The sequence below is a fragment of the Phalaenopsis equestris genome, unplaced genomic scaffold (genome assembly GCF_001263595.1).
Source record: "Phalaenopsis equestris unplaced genomic scaffold, ASM126359v1 Scaffold000908, whole genome shotgun sequence".
NCBI classification, from domain to species: Eukaryota; Viridiplantae; Streptophyta; class Magnoliopsida; order Asparagales; family Orchidaceae; genus Phalaenopsis; species Phalaenopsis equestris.
Genome location: NW_018165347.1, coordinates 11,910 through 19,322, shown reverse-complemented (window position 1 = coordinate 19,322; position 7,413 = coordinate 11,910). Strand labels below are relative to the sequence as shown.

At 38.0% G+C, this 7,413-nt stretch overlaps 1 protein-coding gene across 2 annotated transcripts in view; it reads right to left on the bottom strand.

Moving 5' to 3' along the window:
- Positions 1-7,413, bottom strand: part of LOC110032289 (DNA (cytosine-5)-methyltransferase DRM2-like) — a 13,553-nt gene that overhangs the window by 4,025 nt on the left and 2,115 nt on the right. The gene's annotated exons all lie outside the window — the stretch shown is intronic.

The following is a 7,413-nucleotide window of genomic DNA, read 5'->3' as shown; positions in this document are numbered from 1 at the left end:
AAAATATTTTAAAATAGTACTCTTTAATTATATATATATATATACATATATATATATATATATATATAATTATTTTGAGCCAAAACAAACCAAACTAGAACAAAATAATTTGTGTTCATGTTCGGTTCGTTTATATATCGAGCGCAAAAAAAATTGTTCGTGTTCGGCTTATTAACTTAGTGAACGAATCGAACACGGGCTTCTTAACGAGCCAAACACAAACTTTTCACAAGCAACGAGTCGTTTTGACATCCCTAATTACATGCCCTTTAATTGAATTCGGTGTTGTCTTGCACATTGAGTGATTCGATAAATATAGAGCTTGTTTTGAGTCAAGCCAGAAGAGAGTAGTATTATGACTTTGAAGTGAAGAATTTTATTTTTGATATCAATTCTACAAATTGCTACAAATTTATAGATTATTGAGGAAGAGGAAAGATATATTTCTTGCTTATGCAAAAGATTTAAAGGTAAAGATTGAGAATGTTCCTGTGATGATGGAGTTTCTAGATGTATTTCCTGGAGAGTATATGAGTTTGCATCTGAAGAAAAAAATGAAAGAATCACACCTAAAGAATTGCAGTTGACGGTACAATTGCATAAATTAGTAGATAAAGATTTTAACAGACCCAATGCATCTCATCAGATTTGCGAGGAAAAATGATGACGCATTGCATTTATGTATAGATTATAAAATCTTGAAAAATGTGACAATCAAGAATAAGTATCTATTGTTTAGGATTGATAATTTGTTTGACCAGCTTACAGATGCCTTTGCGCTTTTGGATGTAGGCTAAAGATATATGTATCATTAATTGAGAGTGAAGAGAAATATGTTGTAAAGATAGTTTTAAGGAGTGGTTATGGTCATGATATGTTATGGTTGTATTTGACCGGCTGATGAAATTTGCACATTTTCTTCTTTGAGACAGACAGATTCAATTGAGAAATTGGCACAATTAAGCATACGAGAGATTGTCATATATTGCATGGGATACCTGAGATTATTATTTCTTATTGTGAAAATAGATTTACTTTTAGATTATAGAAAAGTAGTTAGGAGGGTTAGTGGATTAGATTAAAATTCAATACACTATTTGACCCATAAACAGATGGTCAGAATGAGAGAATTATAAAAGTGCTAGAGGATATGTTGAGATTATATGCACGCAATTTTGGACAACCGAATTCCTTTGATTGAGTTTGTCTACAATAACAACTTCCAATAAAGCATTGGTAAGTCATCGTATAAGATATTATATGATAGGAGATGCATGAAACTTTATGTTGGACAGAGATGGATGTAAGTCAGAATGAGAGAATTATAGAAGTGCTAGAGGATATGTTGAGAATATATGCACACAATTTTGGACGACCAAATTCCTTTGATTGAGTTTGTCTATAATAACAACTTCCAATAAAGCATTGGTAAGTCATCGTATAAGATATTATATGATAGGAGATGCATGAAACTTTATGTTGGACAGAAATGAGCATTGATGAGTTCCGAGACATTAAATGATACAACTAAAAAGATTATATTAATCCAAAATATATTAAGAGCAACACAAGATAAACAGAAGAAATACTATGACCCTCAGTACCGAACAATTGAATTTTAAGTTGGTGACTTTGTATTTTTGAAGTTCACCCCTAAGATTTGACAATAAATGTAAGCTCAGTTTCAGATTTATTAAGACTTTTGGAGTGATTAGCAGAGTTGGCGAATTGTTTATCAATTATTGACACATAATCAAATGTCAGATGCGCATGATACGTTCCATACATATATGTTAAAAAAGCGAGTTATTTATGTGGAAATAGAATTTTTGAATATGAGATTAAGATAAAGTTGAACATGACTGTTGACCTCATTTTTAGTGAGGTCTTAGTCTCCTACTCTTAGAACCTAGGATCTAGCTTTAGAAGTTCTTATTGACCATCCTAGCGGACTAGCAATAGAGCCCACCTTCCGTAGAACTTCAAGTCACTTCTTGAATCATTTTTGTGAAGAACTCGCATGAGTGATTCCAAGCACTCAACTTCTAGTTGTAAGGGTTAAGGACCAACATGTAGAGGACCCGAAAATGAGTTCCTATAGGATCAAACAGTCTTAGGTGAACTCTTTGTGACTCGAATACTCGTGAACGCCGCAATTCACGCACTCACTGCACCACACACGACTTTGACTTAAATGAACTCATCCGTCGGCAAACTCGTCCGGAAGACCCCGGATGATGAAACGGAACACACAAACGCGTTCGAAACATCAACTTTAGCTATAGGAAGGCCACCCATATTGTCGGGGTTACGCGCGCGCACAGTTTGCACGGAATTCGATGCATTTTTCTCCTTTAGCGGGATGCGGGCCCGGACTCAACCCAGGTCCGACTCGGGTTCGATTCAGGCTAGATATGGGCTAAGTACGGGCTAATTGACTCAGCTTATATGATTTTTGAATTTCAAAATTAAAATTTCAAATTTAAGTACGGGCTAATTGACTCAGATTATTCATTTAGGTTGGTTGCCTGAAAGGAAACAAATTAAGTAACGGTTTAATTCGATCTCGCTCTCCCTCTGCGCTCGACAGACCCCCGCTCGCCTTCTCCCCCTCTCTACACTGCGCCCCTTCCTTCTCTCGCTCGATTCTTTTCTTCGACACTAGAGTCCCCCGTTCGACTCCCGATCTCCCGCACCGAAGTCACAGGCCCCGCCTCCTCTCTGCCACGAATCGCTCCTTCCCCGCTCGACCCCGCTCGACCGCTCCTCCCTCTCGCGCATGACAGAAAACAGACGCTCGCTGCCGAAAACCCCGCTCTGACGCTCCTCTGCGAACAGGAAGACTCGCCTGCTCCTCCCTTTACGACTCCCTCTGCGACCCGAAGCCCTGCTTCTCTCTCGCTCGACATCCTATCCCCCTCTACAGAAACTTTTACTCGCCTCTCTTATCCTCCGTTCCCGATTCCTCTTAAACCATTGCCGTCCCAATTGAACTTTCAAAGAATCGTGGCTGCCGGATATCGGCTGCCGGTAGCAAGAAAGCACTGAGGAGACAGTGGTGAACAGAGTTGAAATTCCTGCACATCTCCCTTTCTATTCAGCCACTGTTCTTGCCTTAAGCAAGTTGTTGGGTATTTGGAAGGGCGCTTTACTCCACTACACTTGGGATTGGTCAGAAAGCTGTTTTTTTTTTGGTATGTGATGGATTTCAATGATTATTTTTTTCAATATTGTCCTCTTGTGTTTTTTTTTTTTTACCATACCATTTAATTAAGGATACTAACAAATATGAATAACTGGCTTAGGGAAAAGTTCTTGATGCGCAGAATGATGATTTTTGCTTGATAGTTGTTAAGTTAAATTTTCATATTTTCAAAAATAGATCTTTGCAAAGTTGGCTTATGCCACTACTAACTTGCTTCAAAATTATCTTCTGTTTGAGATATGTGTTGTTGGAAACTTTTTGAGCTCCCTATCCGCAGTCAACATGTTAATTGCTGCTCATCCCTTTTTCTAATTTTTATTTTAAACTGTTGTTGGGAGGCATTTTTAATTACTGTTTGAAGGCTTTCAAAGTGCTGTTTAGAATACTTTTAAAATTGTTGTTTGAGAAATGTTAAAATACCATTTTGGAGCTTTAAAAAAAATGTTGTTTTGGAGACATTAAAAAAAAAAAATTCAAGGCTATTTTATTCGCTGTTTCGAAGTCATTGCGGGTGTCGATTTGGGTCATTTAAGTGATGATTTGGGGGCGGTTTAGGGACTGATTTATGACTATCTTAAACATCATTTTGGGCCTGATTTCGGAGAGTTTACACATTATCTTGGACTAGATTTCCTAGCTGATTTTGGGATATTTAAGATTAATGCTTTGAGCTTACATGAGAGCCGTTTGGGAATTTTAAAATTACTGTTTAAGAGCTGATTTTGAGATCTTTATCTATTGTTTTGGGGCTGATTTTGAGAGCTTTGTCTACTGTTTTGGAGGCATTAAACCCACAATCAGCGGAGTTGTTTTAATCAATGTTTTGAGGCATTTTGGTGAGCTAATTTTGAAGCAATCTACACATTATTTTGGCGAGATTTATGTAGCCTTTAAGTGCCGATTTACATGCGGTTTAGAATTGGTTTTACGGACCCCTTTTTGCCCACTGTTTTGGGTTTCAATTGATTGTTATTTAAACGTTTTTAGGTTGATCCACTCGTTGTTTTTCCCCTTAACTTTATTAGTTTTGGAAGTGGGTCTGCCTCATCTTTCTTTTATTTTACTTTTTTTTAAATGGTTAAGTCATAAAGATGGGGATTGATGATTTAATTAATTGGAAGATATAGAAAACCTTAAATCACATTAAGCATAAGTTAAAAAATAGGTTTCCTAGAATTTTAGGAGCATACACCTTAGGTGAAAATCCATCCACCTAGTACTCAGTGTAGACCTCTTAGACTTTAGGTGTACACCCTAGGTGAGAGCCCATCCACCTAATCCTCAGTGTAGGCTTTCTAGAGCTTAAGTGTACACCCTCGGTGAGAGCCCATCCACCTAGTTCTCAGCATATGCTTCATAGATTTCATGAGCACACCCTAGGTGATAGTCCATCCACCTAATTCTCAGCATAGTCTTCCTAGATTTTAGGAGCACACCCTAGGTGAGAGTCCATCCACCTAATTCTCAGCATAGACTTCCTAGATTTTAGGAGCACACCCTAGGTGAGCGTTCATTCACCTAAGTTTCGAATAAATAACGAAACTTGGCACTTAACTCTGATTCACAAACTGATCAAGACACCAGACACCAGGATGCATCGAGACGTAGTTCATGCTTCCTTAATTAAATCAACAGTGAAATTCCCTCAATGACTTAACCTACAATAAAACCCAGTGCATCGGGATTTGAGCTTGAATATTGCACTCAAATCCTTCTAGCAATTGGGGAAATTTCTTAACGCCACATATGGGTCATCGGACTAGGATTAATCTAGGGTCTAACTGACAAGGGCGATGACGACATTGCTTATGTGTGCTTAAACGAGAGATACGAAGTGGGATTATTAGAATAGTATCTCCTACCTCAAGGATCTTCAACAAGGGAGAGGGAAGGATCCATGATACTATTCACCGATTTTTGGTGGGGTGGGATCGTTGCCCTCGACATTCTTAGGTTGTCAGTAGTTCTAACACGATTAGAGTGACTGACCTGTGGACTACACGACTTTACAAAATATTTACAAAAATAAAATAAAAATTTTTTTTGCATGATTAAAAGAACTATGCATAAAAAAAGGACTTAAACAACTTTTACATGAGAATCAAAGAATCTTTCTATGAAAATTTATAAAGGTCGACGGCTAGTCACTTGGATTAAGGTTGAGGACTATCTTCCGTAGATTGTCGGGCTGGTAACTCTTGTTCAAGATCGGGAAGCACACAGTCCAGCTCTGAGTCTCCCACTTTTAACAATATCTTATACCCAATCCTGATCTTTCATATGTGGCTAAAGGTTTCTTTTGCTTGTGATTTTTACAACTCATTTTTCTGACTTTCGCATTGGGTTTTCTCGCCTTGTTTAATTTTCTTACAAGTTTATTTAAATCTGCTGCAAATCATATTATGCTCGCAACATTAATAACGCAACAGTAGCAAATGCTCAGGTACGCTTTTACAGTTTATCTACAGTATTTTACGTTACTGTATTTTACCTTTCAAGTAGTTTTTATTTACCTGCAATTTGACTACTCTGCATGTAAAACCAAAATTGAAACAAAACGAAACCAAACATTGACACCAAAACTGTGAAGCACAAACTCCCAATCTCAAGCACTTAAACCCTGGAGCCGGCGCGACGACAGGAGCTTGGAGCCAACTTTGTGGGCAGCACGGCGAGGAATTCAGACCGAGCAACGAGAAGATCTTATTCAGCATTATCTCTTCCCAGCATAATAACAACCCATAGGATTTCGAGGTAGCTCGCCCAGCGCGACGTAAATCCTCACTCCCTTTTTAGGCTCCTGTACAACCATGTTGTGCAGCGTAAGTCCTAGCCCGCCTTAGGTTTCGAGGTTGTCATGTGATACGACGTAAACCTACTTATCTCTGTGGGTTATTTGCATAATCGGGTATTATGCAAATGTAAGCCCCAAATAATAGAATTGGCAGGATTAAAAATTCAAATAACATCTTCTCTAAAATGCAGCAACACAGTAGGATAGTTTGGGAAGTCACTGAGGGTTCTCCTCAGGATCTGTGACATCCCCTACCCTTTAATTCTATTGAACTCCTGAAAGAATTGTTCCTACTTGAGTCATTCCCACTTGATTTTCCTCGTTCTACCGTGAAAACCTAAACCTTGAATTCTTGAAGACTAGAACCACTGATCATTATCGAGAGTTTTTCCCGTCACTTGAGATGTAATTAACTCTAGGGGTTTGTCTCTATAGAGAACTTGGAACCCAGGTAAAATAAATCATACTTAATCTTTGTATTAAATAGGGAAACTTGTCGGTCATAAATAAAAGGTACGCAGACCAAACGGATGTCACAAATCTCTTAGTTTGCAAGATTGAGTTTATCGTTGAGATCTACATTTCTCTTTCGGAAGGGTGTAGTATTCGCGTTATCGGGCACAATTATGCAAACTATTGGACAAATGAGATCCATTTGGTCTCATTTTTCAAAAATTAAAACATACTGCTTTTAAAACTCAAACTATATATCTATTATATTAAATTAAATTTAAAAAATTATTTTCATATACCATATTTTCAAATAATCTATCGAAAAAGTTGACCGACAATGACGTATGGTGAATAACCTCAGCATATTTTAGCATATTATGTGAGAGAGTTAAGGAGTAAACAGATCTTTATGATTGAAGTTCATTTGAAGCACAGATCAGAAAAAAATCACATGGGAAAAAGCTCCGCAAAAACATAGATTAGAAGTCTCTCTCAGTCGTCCCAACAATGACCTTGAATCTCTCTCTATACATCGTGACAATCCCCAATGAATCAAGACAAAGAATTGCTCATGTAAGTCTCCTTCTTAAACGGCTCAAAAAATTCCAATAAGTAATCCTTTAATTCCTCCCACAAGCGGAACTGGTATCTAGCCAACCTCCACTGAAATCAAGTTAGGGTTTTCTCATCCAAACATAACTCTGACAACATGAGTTTCACCTCCCCATTTATATCTCAGTGAAATATCACTCCAGCTGGTACACCCACCCATATGTGTCTTCTCCATCAAGAATCGGCATATTCAACTTCCTAACACTAGCATCTCCACCTCAACTTCCTCTTCCTGTTCCTCTTTCTCTGGTGATTTACCCCCATGTAACTAGGGTAAAACTCCCTCCTTCGACCATAGCCATACCCCATCTCAGCTTCTCTCATTCCTTTTTCGTGCTCCTCCCCACCC